At 40.7% G+C, this 15,017-nt stretch overlaps 1 long non-coding RNA gene across 1 annotated transcript; it reads left to right on the top strand.

The window, feature by feature from the left end:
• The first annotated feature begins 3,858 nt into the window (after window positions 1-3,858).
• Window positions 3,859-7,672, top strand: LOC147911209 (uncharacterized). The gene is made up of 3 exons (XR_015551416.1): window positions 3,859-4,906; window positions 5,015-5,054; window positions 7,043-7,672. It is a non-coding gene; the product is annotated as an uncharacterized LOC147911209 (long non-coding RNA).
• The last annotated feature ends 7,345 nt before the right edge of the window (window positions 7,673-15,017 follow it).

Below are 15,017 nucleotides of genomic sequence, written 5' to 3' on the forward strand. Positions count from 1 at the left end.
CAGTCAGGCCAGAGGAATCAGGGCCTCAGGCACAGAGGGCATCTACTTAGTCTCCATCAGGGAAGTGAATGACACCTCGATGGCCTGGGATTCACATGTGGGTAGAAGAGCTTGGTCACCAGCACTCACCATCCTCTCCTGCAGCCATGCTTCAGTGTGAACATGACACCACCAGATCTCCACCATTTAGCTACCTGCTCCTGCTCAGGGTGGTTCCTCCTCATACTACTTCTCTAACTCCATCTCACACACACACTCCACACACACACACACACACACACACACACAATGAGAGTCCAAAGGGTCTGTGGCTGTCCATTTAGGATCACAGTTGTGGCCTGACCTAGAGTGAGCCTGCCCTGGGCTACGCTGTTACCTGATGGTTCCTCCTGCTAAAGGCCACAGACATGTCGAGGTGAGGGGCTGAGCCAATGTCTCGACTTAATATGCTCTGTTCTTGGCTTTCCAGGGGCCCAGAGGCATAGAGAAAAGTCACTGCAGAGTTTTCTTCGAGAACATCCCTGCTGTGTCCAGGTGTCTCCACCTCAAATGAACTGGACAGGAGGCTGTGGTTTACAATGTGTGGGTGCCCCTGGCGTAACAAGAAGTTCCTAAGATTCCTGTTGGGGGCTGTCACCAAGGAAGTGAGTCACTTCTTCAAGGTTCCTATTACTTGGCCCCTTCCTTCAATCAGACCCACCCAAAGCCCCGCTAGACTGGCTGGCTACTCTCCCTCCTTGCCCATGTCATCTCCATCACTGTACACAAATATCCATCACCACCCTCCCCACAGCTCCTTGGGAGTGGAACCAGTGGCCAGCTTTGAGAGACAGAGCTGAAGTCACACCTCTTTTATCCTACCAGTTCTGTGTCCTGGAAAAGCCACTGTGCCTCTCAAAGATCTCCCCAGTCTCCCAACCTGCACAATGGGGATGGTGCTAAAAACAGCTTTCTAGGATCATCGTCTGGTGGATATGAGATAAAACCTACAACACCTGTGGGCTGCAGGTGTCACATGTGTCTAATGCTGGCCCTCCCATCTATGTCAGTTCCATCTGTGCAGCTTCCACAAACCCCCTCCATACTTCTTGTCACACATCATTGGCCTGAATTTGGTCTGGTCACTCTTATCTGCAAGAAGGGTTAGGAATTTTATCTTTTAGTTTGTTGAATTGCCACCCAAAATAAAACTGATTCTCTGTTCTGAATATTAAGGGAGAAGGTGAACAGTGGAAACTACCCATGCTCTCTCCCTACACTAACCTTCAAGTTGAAGGGGAGGAAATGAACTTTTCAGATGAATCAAGCATGTATTTACCTACCACAAGCTCTCTTTTCTTGTTGTTTATTCATCCACAGAGAACAAGAAGTCTTGCTTCCAAACCAGAATGTATGAGGCGTCCACTGCCCTCTGTTCCCAGCAGAATGACCAGAACCAATTTGTTGGCTTTTATTTGCCTGGCCCTTGTAAGTAGATCTGAGAACATTCTTTCTATGTCCTTCATAGAGTGGGTCTGGGAGAGTCTGAGGTTGTAGAGAATTGTAGGCAAATAGCAGGCTCCTGAAAAACTGAGTCAAATTTGAATCTCTGTAATTCAAAGGAGAGTGATATCAGCATCATGGTGGAATAAGATACCTCCTGTTTTTCTACTCCTGCACTAACAATGCTTTGGCATCCATCCATAGACAAAAGTGCCTTTGTGGGAGAAGTGGGATCCAGCACCATATGGCAAGGGACCCAGAGGGAGTCTCACCCAGCCATGCATCTGGTAATAGGCAGACAGACCTCGGTCCCAGCTCTGGACCCTACAGTGGCCTGTGAACCAGCTCAAGCTCCTTTCAGCTGCTGCATGGAAACCCCTGAAAACACTGTCTTAGATCATGACACACAGAGGAGAGGGCCTTTGTGGAAGTCCAGGTTTCAAGAAGAGAAGTTCCAGCCCTCTGTTGGAGCACAAAAATATGAGTCTGGATGGGTTGAAGAGTTTGGAGGCATTGGCAGATAGGTACTCTTAGAGGGCTTTAAAGGATGTGGATCCTGTAACTGCACTGAGCACTCCATCAAGAAGTCTCCCACGACTTGTGGGGTATGCCTCACCCATGGATCTCCCCAGCTGGCCCTTAGGCACCCCCAGTGCTCTGCGTGCCTCACATACACACACCTCCACCCTAGGGCTTCTTCCTTGTGTATGCTCCCAACAGTGGTGGTTAGAGTGAATTTTGGAGAACAGCTAGTGAGCACGTGCAGAAACTTGGTCCAAATCCGCAGGCCAGAGAGAGACCACAAACTTGAGGTTTGTGGAATACAAAAGGGAGGCTGTGAGCACCCAGCCTATTACATCACAGCATCAAGAGAATGCATACAAGCTGGAGAATTCTGCCATTAATGAACAAATTAAAAATGCTGGGATTATACTGGTATAACACATTAAAATACAAATGTATTATTGAAACATATATTAAGTTTAAAAAAATGACATTTCAAATATTGGAAAAATTAAGTTTGAGAAACCTTGTAGGTGGTCAGTAAACATCTGTCCCTCCTTCCCTCTCCAGAGCAGCCGTATGTATATGTATAGATACACACACACACACATATATATACCCCCTATAAGTTCTATATATAGAGAGAAGCATATGTGCATGTGTCCACAAACACTCATACATATATATAATGCATGTACCTATGTATATCACATACGTGTATGTATACATGATAGAATACTCACATGCACATGTGTATATCTCTACAATTTCACCTTCAATAAGGTAAATTTCCGGTTTGTATTGACTCTAAATAACTCTGCATTTTAACTTGTTAGGTCTGTTTCGGTTTGTTTTCCCCAAACTTTCTGGTTAGTCCTCTGGGCACTTCTCAGTTGGATAATTGTTGTGTTTTTCATTCGTTGTTGTGCTTTCATTTTCTCTTTTTAATAAACATATTTGTTGAAATATGACATACAATCAGAATAGAGCACAAATCCAAGTGTAAAGATTGATAAGTTATCAAAGAGTGTACACATGTGTTAACATGACCAGTTCTGTTTATAGTAGATTATACATGATATATATAATAGATAATAACCGCAGTTACCCAGATTATGATTTCTCCTTTTTCAGGAAGTAGCACACTGAATGGCAATGCTTAAAGCAAATTTGGTCATGATGTGGCCTGCTTCAAATATGTAGCTGGATTTGGAAGGTTAATTTTTTTTAGGAATACATGAGTTTAGTTCCAGAAAAAAAGAGGCTTGTAAATTTCCTTTCCTGTAATGACCTTGTAAGATTTTTGTAACAAAGTTAAGCTATTCTCATAAAATAAATCAAAAAGTTTTTCCCATTTTTCCTGTTCTGTGGAAGAGCTAGAGTCAATGTGTATTATTTCTCTCCTGAATGTTTGGTGGAAGTTGCCAGCAGCTGTGTTGGCCACGATGAAATGTGGGAATGTTTTAAACTATGGATTCAGTTTCTTCTTTAGATATGGGACTATTCAGATTTCTCATTTCTTCTTGAGACAGTTTTGGTAACTTTCATTTTCCTGGCAATTTGTGAATTTCATCTAAATGTTCAAATGTATTGACATGTTATTTATAATGACACGTGTGTTGTCAGGGAAGGTCTGGGGTGAGTCTCCTGGGGGCAGAAATCAAGCTCAACTCATGTGTCCCCGCAGCTTCAGGCACCTGGATGGTGGAGGGAGAGCTTGTTCTCATTGCAGGACGAGAGGCTGAATGCTTTTCTTCTCGCCCTCTGCTCTCCATTCACACCAGCTCAGGAGACCTTGTTCCTGGCCAAGTTGGCGTGCAGGCAACGACCCATGTAAATTCTTCCAGGCCTGGTGGATATTTGGAATTTTTTCTCAAATGTTCTCTTGAAACCACATGGCCACATTTGTATAATATTCTCTCTTTATTTTATATTTGAGTCAGTTTTGGTAATCACATTTTCAATTTTTAAACTGTACAAGGCTGTGTCTCTTAGACTCCTAAGTGTTTTCAGTTTTAACTCCTTCAAACTTCTCCCAGATGTTCCTGCCTTACGGTGATTCCTTCTTCATGGGAGCTCTGAAGCTCTTCCTAGTTGCCTGGTTGTTGACAGTGGCAGATACACGAGTTTCGTGGGGCAGAAGTTTAGGCAGTTTGATTGCCAGCCTTCTGCTGCACCATTCTCAACCCACAGACACCGTGCTTCTCTGCTTGTCCCAGAGCCTTCAGTTGTAATTACTCTTCCTCCCCAGGGCTATCTCCAATCTCATGTTGATATTATTGCTGTTCTCTGAAGCATTTGATGATGTGTTCAAATGAACAAGCATTTTGGATCCTGAACCAAAGAACCATTTACAAACCGCACTCTGAATGTGATCTGCTTTTCCATTCATTAAACTTTTCTCATAAACTTAATCACTTTTCTCCATGTGCGTGGAATTCAGTAAGGATGTTCCAGAGCCCAGGTGATGTTACTTGATTTAGCTATAAATTCTAAGGCTTCAGGAGAGCTGTTGCCACAGATGGAATGAGTTGGCTTGGCATTCTTTCTTAATTAAGTGATTACATTGGATTTGAAGATAATTGTGGTTTGAATCTTTTCCCTAAGGAGCCCCATCCGTCTCAGCAGGTTTCAGTACAAGAACTATAAGTATGTTGTGGCCTTGGTTTTTGCCATTGAGGAAATCAACAGAAACCACCATTTTTTACCCAACATATCTTTGGGAGTTGATCTCTATAATGTCCTGCACTATGAACAGAGGACACTGGAGAGTTCACTCACTTGGCTCTCAGGGCTGGGCAACGACATCCCAAATTACACCTGTAGGAGAGAGAGCAAGTCTCTAGCAGCCCTTACTGGAACAACATGTGCAATTTCTGCCCAGATTGGAACACTGCTGGAACTGTACAAATTTCCACAGGTAAGGCTGTGTGGGATGGAGAGACATGAAACCATGTCTACTTTGATGCCATTCTCACGTGCCTGAAAAGGAAGAAAGGAGGAGACTGTGTTTATGCATCTCTTACAGGATGTAATCTCCAAGGACGAGTGTATAGAGTCTTAGTGAGGTATGCACATTTCCTTTATTTGGTATCCCTAAACTCTATGATTTCATCCATGTCCATTGATAACAAGGTTCCAGGGACCATCTGCTCTTGGCTAGATTGGGTCCCAAGCCTGAGTCAACAAGCCATTTGCATGAGCAACCTCTGCAGTGATGCAAATGAACTGCATCAGAGGAGGCGATGTCAGGTGTAAGGTGAAGGTGACAGACAGGGCCCATGCCACTCAGGGGTCAGACAAGAACAATCCAGCATCACAGCCTCCAAAGTGCAAGATAGGGAGGGACAGACTCACACACCCAGGGCCCAGGGCAGCCACAGAACATTCTGTGTGTGACCCATGCAGGGCTGCACACCAATCATGAGTGCAGAAACACCACAAACCCATGAGTCCCTGCCTGGGGAATCAATAGTCATGCTGAATTTATAAGATTCCAAATCAGTAACTCAAGATCAATGCAGAAATCAAGTTGCATTTTGATTTTCTAAAAATTGACCTCCTTTCCTTTTCCTCAGTTCTTTTAACCATGTTAATTCCGGGATCAATATGTTGTGATGATCCACTTCTGCACCCTCAACATTGGTTTCCTCCATTATTAATGCTGTTGTGAGAAATTCCTCCCTTTCCTCACCGTAAAGCAGAGGATACTAGCTGGAAGGAGCCCCTGTATTCTCCATCACCCCAAACATCTATGACTAAGACAAGGTCACACTTATACACCTCTATGGCCCTGGAGCAAAGGGGATTTTAGGGCAGTGAAACCATAGTTCTATATGATTCTGTAATGGCGGATACATATTACTATGCATTTGTCAAAACCCGTAGAATGTACAACACAAAGAGTGACCCTAATTCCAACTATGGACTTTCATTAATTATAAGGTATCTGGACTGGTTCAGGAATTATAACAAATGTACCACACTAAAGTTAATAATTTGTAGTTAATAATGTTACAGTAATAATGTTATATAAGTTATATAGATTACTAATGAGATGTTAATAATAGGGAAACTATGTTAGGGGGGATTAGGGTATATATAGGAACTCTCTATAATTTCCACTTAATTTTTCTGTAAACCTAAAACGATAAACCTATAACTGTAAAACGTTATAAGAAATAAAATCTATTTTTTTAAACCATATTTTCCTATCTGGTAGACTCTAGCTGCATGTCACCATTGAGCGTTTAAAATGGGGCTAGTCCAAATTGAGATGTGCTGTAAGTGTAAAATACACAATGGGTTTCAAAGCTTTTATATAAAAATATGAATGTATAATACCTCAATGATAATTATATATTAACTACATGTTGAGATGATAATTCTTTGGAGATGTTGGGTTAAATAAAATATATTAAGATAAAAAAATGAAAGGCTTACATGGCTACTGACTTGGGAATTGCAAGATGCACAACTACACACACACACAAGACTCTGGCTGAGGCAGAGTCTTCTAGGTTTTGCAACCACCTCATAAACTTATGGCCTCCCACACTCAAACCCACCTCTCCTGACTTGGAGCAAGGCTATTGCTATGGGTTGAATTGTGTCTCCCAAAAGATATGTTGATGTTCTAATCCCTGGAACCTAAGAATGTGACCTTATTTGGAAAGAGGGTCTTTGCAGATGTGATCAAGTTAAGATGAGGTCATTAGTGTGGACTCTAATCCAATATGACTGGTTGGAGAGGAAACAACATTTCATGACAGAGGCAGAGATTGGACTGTTGCAGCTGCAGCCAATGAACACCAATGATTAGCGGCCACCACCGCAAGCTGGGGGAGTCAAGGAAGGGCCTGCTGATACTTTGATATCAGATTTCTAGGCCTCAGAACTGGGAGAGATTGAATTTCTTTTGTTTTAAGTCACCCACTTTGTGATATTTTGTTACAGCAGCCCTGGAAAGTCATACAAGTATAAATGGCAGAGCTCATGTCACACAGGAAACATAAAACAGAGGCAGAAAAAGGGGGATTTATTCTCTTCCTTCCAGGTTGGAGTGGTTTCCAGAAAAACTGGTTGCTGTAGCAGAGGTCCCTGGTGTCACTGTGGTTTTTCTGGGGCCACAGGAGCTGGTGAAGATGTTGGGCTGTTTGAGGAGACAGAGATAGTGGTATGCGGAGCTCTAAATATTATGCTGGAAATTTTGGAGATATTTGTGATTCAAGAGTCCTTAACTGGGGAAAAGGCCGTCACAAGGTTATTGGAATCAGGTCCAACTTGCCCTTCCCCACTGTTGTCTGAGAAAAATGGGACCTTGTCCAATTCATGATGAACCAAAGAAGAACTTCCATGTAAGCTGATTTATAATATTGAAAATTTTCCAAACTCTTAAGTGTCTGTTGATAGGATGCTGGTTAAAGCTATTATAATAAATTCAAATTAAGTACTCTAGACATTAAAAATCAAATCGGAGTCTATTTTTGAGCAAAAACTAAGTTTAGCTATTATAGGATACCAACGTTGTGAAATGAAATTTTTATGTTTATCTACATAAGAGGAAAATTGGCTGGAAGACAAAGCACCAAAATATTCATAGGGAATATCTTTGAAAGATGAACTTACAGTTGACTCAGTTTTCATTTTTTTTTCTCTTTGCTTACCTGATTTTCTGCTAAAATGATCATGCAATTTTGGTAATAAGGAAAACTGTGTATTGTTTTACATGACTAGACCATAATCGCTGAAGATTCTCATGAAACAGGTGGGAGAAATAAGGGCTCAGGTGTGTCTCTGACTTTTGTCAGGAAACAGTGCTCAAATCTCTGGCTACAAGAGGAGTGCTGCTTTTCTGGGGTAAGGGCTTAAACAGCTTATTCCCTCTCCAGGGAGAAAATGATCTAACGTGCAGTTCAAGCCTGCAGATAAACTGCTGAACCTAAAAGACAGTTGTCTTCAGATCACTGTTGTCATCTCATCTTCTTTTAGTCTGCTAAGCTGCAGCATCGCCTTATCCATCCTGTGTCATCCATGCACCCTTGTTGTTGATGTTAGTGGTGGTGGTTGTGTGTGTGTGTATGTGTTTGTGTCGAGGTAAAGGTGAGGGGAGGGAAAAGGTCAAGGAAATAATGATGGCAAAGATGGCATCATAAAATTGAGACTTCACAAGTACTAGCCACCAGTCTTAATCTTACATGCACCTTAAAATCCTGTGTCATTAAAATGTGACATTGGTGACAATCCCAACTAAATAAGAATACACCTCTAATTGTTGACTCTGTTTCACTCTTGAGTTTCTGTCCGACTTTCGTGTTTTGCTTTTTTTTTGGCAATACTTTGTTTTCTAAAGAATGAAACTCCTAGGAAACAGTCCCTTAATAAACATCGAATCTGATTCCCGAGGGCCAATTATCCACTCTTATAATGGTCTCTCCACGATCAAAAATGTGAAAGGCCGTTGGCTAGAGTGGAAATCTTGGAGTTATGCCAGTGGCACACTGTATTTCCCTAATTGAACTTCTGCACCTGGTTTGGCGGGAACTAAGAGACAGTACTGAAGTCTGCAATGTGCAGGATGGCAAAAAAGGTCAGCCCCAGGCCGACTCCAAGACCCAGAAGGCATTTGTGGATGCCAGCTATTAACCTAAATTATCTTTGTTCCCTTTCAGGACTCTACTGCTTTCTTGCTTTCATTGAGATTCAAAAGTGTTCAACCCAAGGTTTGTTGATGGTGAAGGAAGTGGTTAGTACCTCTTGCAGTTCTACAGCACTGGGTTTTCAACACAGTCCCTGTGTGTGATTTTATATTATCCTACAACCATTTGGAGGTAAGAAAGACAAACATTGTCCTCAACCTGTTTCCGATGGAGAAAGTGTGGCATAGAGATGGTAAGTGAGCTTCTTAAGTAATGAAGAGAATATCACACAGAGAATGGAGGCCAATGCTATTTGATCTACAGGTAGACAATCGTGAGTTTGAACCTCTGCTCCCATAGATACCAAGAGATGACCTTGGGAGAATATAGAACCTCTCTAGGTTGCTTCTTCCTCAACTTGAAATGTGAATGATAATATTTACATGATATGGCTATTTTGAGGAAATGCAATAAAATAAATAGAACATCTGAATGACATTTTGTGGGATGCCTTATGTGTGATAAATGCTTAGTAGTGATAGGCATTATTTTAATCAAAGCTTCATTTAACTAGATTCTTCATGGCAAAATGAGGTAAGGCAGATTGCTTCACTCCTTTATTAAGAAATAACTTTATTACAAAATAATGCAAAATGGCATTTTGTCCATTGTTTCCATTATGTAAAAATCATGACCCTTCAAATGCTTCTGATACTCACTCTTTATAACCAGAAGAGAGGAATCTCACTGTTTCCTCACTTCCTGCAGCCATAGAGGGGCAGCTACAATAGGTAACAATTTTGCAATATTTTGCAGAATATATATGGCTCTTTTGTCTACTTGAATATACTTCTTTTTTTCCCTAAAAATAACACCTTAATCAAATGAGCATGTATAGGTTTTCATTGGAAGGTAAATCTACGATATTTGCATTTGAGTATTCCATTACTCGCTAAAATGGAAGCTGATTTAGATTCAGAAAGGATATGGATTTATAGCTGTTAAGGAAGATAAGAGGGTGCAAAATATTTGTACATGATTTGAAAATTAAATGGAATCTAAAGACCAGAATTATCCATCAGTAGTTTCTCCTGGAGAAACCTAAAATGAGACCCCATTACAACTGCTGTTGTGTGTCCACAATCATGTGCGTGCACATTGAAACATGGTGCTGTAATAGCCTCCATGAAGGTTTTTCCCTAGTATGCCAGACTCTATCCGTCCTGCAATCTACCAGCTGGGAGACCAGGGGCAAGTGACTTCCCTTCTTTGAACCTCATTTTCCTGGTCACTAAAATGGCTTTAAGAGTTACTGTATGAAGAGGCCTGCTTCAATGATTAAGTAAGATAACTCCAGTAAACTGCCTATTTCAGTACTCGCCAGAATAAGTGCACAATAAGTGTTGTTTCTATTTCCTCCGACTCAAACACTGATCATAATGTTGGAAATAAGATGACTTCTCTATTGCACACCAGCAATGAAGAACACTTCTTCAGAGGCCTGCAGAAGCAATGCATTAGTGAGTTCAGGACTCAGGGCTTACATAGGGGCTCAGTGGATTCAGATCATTTCATCCTTTCCCCAGGTGGTTGGTCAAAGTGAAATGTCAGAAATCATACAAAATGGTATTCAAAGTGGTGTTTCTTCTTCAGTTGAAGATGGTATGTCTTTTATTTCTTTTCAAAAATACTATTTGGAAGAAAAAGTGAAAATGAGGTGAATTTTCTTGTCTTTCTCAGTAATAAAGTCCAAGGACAAAATGTATAGGTGTGAAGAGGGAGGAAAAAAGGAAGAAGACCAGAAAAATAAAAAGGAAAATAAAAGGAAGAGAAAAGAATTAAAAGATATTATATGGAGTGATTTTATTCAAATGAGTACATAATCTCCCAGGTGAACAATTTAGATGCATGTTTTGGCACACATTTTTAAAAATTTTTATTTACTTTATCATATGTTAGAGGATGAATCTCTTTCTTTATAATTTTATCTCATTTGGATTAAATACAAAAGTTTCAATATCACAACTAATGAAATTAAAATTAATTTAAAAATTAAATCTTATACAAATAAATCTGCCCCCTGAATCATAGCCATCTGCTTCCAGAGATGATGGAGAAAGGGTGTGAGATAGGACAATGGATAAGAAGATATGAAAGGGACTTGGATCTTGGGAAAAGGAGAGGAGAAGGAGGGATTAGAGAGAAAGCTTCATGAGGAGAGAGAAAATGAGTAATAGGTTTGGTGAGGTGATAAAGAAGGAAGAACTAGAAATAGAACTGGTGTTGAAAACAATCTGAGGTTTAAGAATTCCAATATGAACCTGGGAATTTTGGCTGATGGAAAACCATGGCTTTAAATAGTGACAGGGTGACTCATGACACCTCACTGAGTTGATGTAAAAGAATGAAATAAAGGTCAAGAAATTCTAAATCAAGTCTTATTAAAAATTCTTAGGGTTTTCATCAGAGAACTCTTTTATTCTAGAAGCAGCTGAGATGCAGAGGATCTCAAGCCTGAGCATCATCGTCATCCCCTAGGGAGCTTGTTCAAACAGATTCCTAGCCCAGGACCCAGACTTAGATTCAGTAGGGCTGAGGTGGAGCCAGGAAATTTGCATTTTTAACAAGCTCCCGGGTGATGCTGATGCTGCTGGTCCAGAGACCACACCTTGAGTAGGACAGTTCAAGAGGATTGCTCCAATGTTTTCCAAAAGAGTTTGAGTCCCTGCTGAAAGAAAAATTTTTTTTTCTAATGACATAAGCTGGCATCACCAATCATGTTCATTGATCATCCATTGAACAAATGTTTACAAAGTGAGTCCCACTTGCCGAGTGTCACACTCAGCACATAAAAGGATTCAAGTAACCAAGACTCAAGTTGACTTGAGGCAGGCCAGGGTCTAAACAGAGTTCCTATCCTCTCCTCCACTCTAACGGTTGTTGTGACTGTGAAAATGTCTCCACTACTTGTCCCCCAAATGCAACGTGCAATAACATCACAAAGGGTTATGAATCTACCACTGACACAGGATTTATATCATGTCCTGGAAGGGAGAATTTTACAAATGGCACAGAAGATTGCAACGGTACTTCCAAATAGAGTAACAGCCTAGTTGCTGTTGCAAAATTGAACCAGTTCCTTAGAATATGACGTGAAATTCTAGAGAAAACCTACCGAAGTGAGCAAAGATGCCAGGAAGAAAACAGGTCATAGAACCGAAATGTGACACCAGGCCTACAATTGATTTTCTCTTTTATTGGTTGCTTTAAAAAAATAACAGTGAATGTTGAAAGTAGTCCACACCTTAGAGTCTTAACTCATTCTGCAATAACAGCCTAATAGACCAGGGTTTTCAATCAAAGCCCAAGGCCATCCATAGTTGGAAACGTTACTAAGCAGCTAGAGAAGCCTGTGCACATTATCAAATTAAAACCCAGGAAACAAATGGGAATCGTAACAGCATAACAGTTGACTTTTCCCATTTATCCAGTCCCTGTCCTAGATGTGGACATTGTATGAACAGGTTAGTCTTCTATTCCCATTTTGATTCTCTCTATGATACTGGAGAATTATTGCCTCTGTGCACAGCAGGCTGTTACTGTTAAGAATTCTCCCAAAGAACATACACTCAGATAATTTTTAAGCTCTTAATATCTTAGGAAAATCTCTTATCTCTTCAGTCCAGCTGTCCTTATCAGTGGCTCCCAAACCTGTATGCTGAATGAAATCACCCAGCGTTTTTCTGAAAACATCAGATTCTGAGTCCCAACTTCTCTGAAATTCGTTTTACTGGGTCTGAGATTTACTTTGGGATTTATATTTTCAACAATTATCTCTAAATATTTCTGATGCTGTCAGTCCACAGAAACATCTTGGGCACCACTGCCAATGGATAGGTGGAGCGTATACATTCAGCTGGTTTGATTATGAACTGTTTGCTCCATTCCACAGATGAGGATGAGCGCCACTGACTGCCCACCCCAAAATTATTGGACCTATCAATTGGAAGCTACCTTCGTACCCCTCAACCTGGTTTGGCTGCAAGTAAGGGAAAGTCAAAGTTCAGACATGAAGAGGAAGAAGCATGCGGGTAAGTATTGATAAAGCCCAGTGCCTGCGGACCCCCAGGAGTGCATATGACGTCCAAAGTGTTAGGTTTATTAATGTGCTGCAGCAAAGTGCACCTCCCATTGGGAAGCTTCGGTGTCTCAGTAAGAAGATGCTAGAAGGGGCTTATTGAAGGGTCTGGCCTTATGCCACGTGGCTTTGAGGAAAGCTAAGGAAGCAAGGGTTTCTTCTGTAAATGGTCCTGTCAGGAAATGAGTGCAAGTTGATAACTGGATATTTTCACTTTCAGGTAGGAGAAGAGACTAATGAAGTTGGGTAAGAGTTGTCTTTGCTTCAGAAGCAGAAGCATCCGTGTCAGCCAGGAGAGTGGAATGTTTGGGAATTTGTCAGGAATGCAAATTTTCAGGCCCCACCCCAGACCTGCTGAATTGAAATCTGTGGGGATGGGACCCAGCAGCGTGTTTGAACAAGCCCTCCAGGCAGTGCTGATGCACACCAGAGTTTGAGAACCACTGCCTTAGCCCAACCTACAACAGTAGTCAAAAAAGGTGGCAGGGGACACGCCATAAAAATCATGTCAAGAATTATTGCCCACCAATGCTGGTGATAGGTTACACTGTTTTATATAATAAAACAGGGACCGTGGCTAGTATAGGGAATAGTCTATAGAGATGGTATAAGGAGTTTGAGAGAAATATTCAGGAACATTTGAAGGTAAACATTCTTCATTAATGCTACTCTGTTTCCCTGGGTCTCCAAAACATTTTTTTTTTTTTTTTTAGAAAACTTGATCCTGTCTCAGGTTTAGATACTTGATGCTATGGGAATGTGAGAAGAAAAATGGGGAGACGTTTTTTCATCTTGTAAGGTCAAATAGTTCCTGACCTTGAGGAAGTAACTCTCTCCAGCTTCTCTTCTATTTTTCATTCTTAGAAATCAACCCTAATTCTTCTCAACTTGGCAAAAATAAATTTTCCAGAGACTGTGAAGTCCAGGTGAGTTTCATACCGTCATCATCTTGTGAACTGGGCATGAGAAGGGGCAGACATAGAATATACTTAAGACTCTCGCAACATTTTTCAATATGTTGTGTGGTAGATATTTTCCAAATCTGAACCTAAATGTACCAGCTCTATTTATTCGTTAGATACCCGCTAATTTAAAATGCTCCTTTTCAAAATGCAATGTGATAACTAAAACATGGTGAGGTGTGTATAGAAATTCTATGTACTATTTTGCAATTTTTTTGTGAATTGGGTGGGGAAGTGACCATTAGCCCTATTGCAGCCCTGGAGCTGGGCATCCCACACACACATGAATTTAGTTCTTACACTCTCTGCTCTCTTCGTTTCACCTATTTTCTTATTTCCCTAACAGGAACAACATTTTTAATTAATGCAGCTTTATATCTTTTAATAACTCATAGGTCACGGCATTAAAAATTTTCCTTTTTTTCTGAATCTCAGTTGAGCATGCCTTTCTTTAATACTAAATGTGTTGAATGTCAGAAAATATCCCTCAAGTGGTCAATTCAGATACTAAATCTCTTATAACCGATTTTGATTTTTACATATTGACTTGTCCTGAGCAAACTACTGGCAAATTGTACTAACCATCTATAAAGGCATAATTAGCTTTAAGTCAACATCATGGTCACGTGAACTATCAGCCACTCAAAGTCTTGGCTGCCCAAGTTAAATACACATATTTCTATGAAGCCCAGATCTCTGTGGTATAAAGAAAACGTCCACATCGCCATTCTAGTGTGTGTTTTACTAGCTGAATTTCACAAATTATCAGAATAACAGTAAATGGATTTGCTCTGACTTAGTGAGGCTCTCAAATCGGTGTGGAAATGGGAATGCAACACTCGCTTTAAAGGTTTGAAATCCTTTCTAATATTTTAATATCTTTTCATGCTTGGTGATTCTCAAACTTGACCATACATTAGAAACACTTGGAAGGTTGTACAAAATGTACTTATACCTGGGTCTCTGATGAATCAGAATCTCTGAGGTTAGAGCCCTATTGTCTATATAGTTTAACTTGTCAAATGATTCTAATATACAAGGGTGGTTGAGAACCATCACAAATGGCTCCCAGGGTTTCCTCTCAAGCATCTGGCTAGCAGGCCAGATCACTGGAATCCTAGTTCATTTTCGAAGGAGAAGGAGCACATACAGAATAAGTATCCAAATCACTAGGAGAGCAGGAGGTTCGGAGAGTTTTTAATAGTTAAAACTATTTCCAAAGAGGGCCTGTGAGTCTGCACTGAGGATACTATGCTTCTCTCTCCTTCCACCCACCCCCTAAAAAGTTCCTCA

This window comes from Ceratotherium simum, unplaced genomic scaffold, assembly GCF_057802395.1.
Source record: "Ceratotherium simum simum isolate JZ-2026a unplaced genomic scaffold, ASM5780239v1 HiC_scaffold_47, whole genome shotgun sequence".
Classification (NCBI taxonomy): domain Eukaryota; kingdom Metazoa; phylum Chordata; class Mammalia; order Perissodactyla; family Rhinocerotidae; genus Ceratotherium; species Ceratotherium simum.